This window comes from Nematolebias whitei, chromosome 5 (genome assembly GCF_014905685.2).
Source record: "Nematolebias whitei isolate Nwh7 chromosome 5, NemWhi1, whole genome shotgun sequence".
Lineage (NCBI taxonomy): Eukaryota > Metazoa > Chordata > Actinopteri > Cyprinodontiformes > Rivulidae > Nematolebias > Nematolebias whitei.
Window position 1 is genome coordinate 15,434,665 of NC_056502.1, and position 1,089 is coordinate 15,435,753.

Below are 1,089 nucleotides of genomic sequence, written 5' to 3' on the forward strand. Positions count from 1 at the left end.
AACATGTTAAATAATAATCACATTAGCCATAAATAACAACAAACAACATAAATAATAATAATCATGATAGCAATAAATATAGCACAACAACAAAAAACAAAAAGTTGTATGAATTACACTGATTTGAAATGAATTTGTGGCTTGATTCAACTTGATGTTACTCTAATGTTGTGGCAACAATGGGGTTTTTTTTGTGCTCGGGGTCATAAGTACCTCAGGGCAGCAGAAAATCACAAATCAAATCTGTTCAGAGGAGCCCTTATAATAAAAGAAAGCATGCACCCAAGTTCATTACTTACTGTGATTTAAAAGAGTAATTTACATAATGAACTTCGAGCTGTCTTAAAAAAAATTAACTTTTGATTTCAACATAAATTCAAAGTAACATAAACAAGAATGTAGGTCATTATCTCAGCAGCCGTTTTCATTCTGCAGTCGTAACATTTAAAAAGACACATCTTTTTGATCTAATCACAGTTTGCTTTTGTTTTATTGTTTAAAACAAAAAGATGTGTTGCTGCATCTATTAATATTTGACTCCACAGCTGATGTACATGTCAAACTTGTATACAGTACATAAAATTATTATTTTGTTAAAACTTCTGAACATGCCCCCTGCTGGCTGTTAGAAAGAATGCAGTTTTAGACATTTGTTTGCTTTACTTCTCAAAGTCTGTGCCCACCTTTTACACATCTTCAGAAATATAAACTTGCTTTCTATGGTTTTATCAGCTCCTTTGATCATATTTTGTTCAACTACATTAAGAAGATGTCCAAATGTTTGAGTGGGTTTTCTCCAGGTACTCTGGTTTCCTCCCACAGACCAAAAGCATGCATGTTAGTCTGCCTTCAGGCCCAGGCCTCCCTTGCAAAAGAGGTCTGTGATCTCAGTGGGATTTTCCTGGTTAAATAAAGGTTAATAAATAAAATAAATACCTGAGAACAGGTTTTTTCATGTTGTTCATCAGAAATTTAGAAATATACCTGCTTGAATCAAACTGATGATTTCAACATCTGATTCTCTGATGATCAACAGTTTGTCATTAAAGTGTTTATTTCAAATTGGGGTCCAAATCATGATGAATAGTC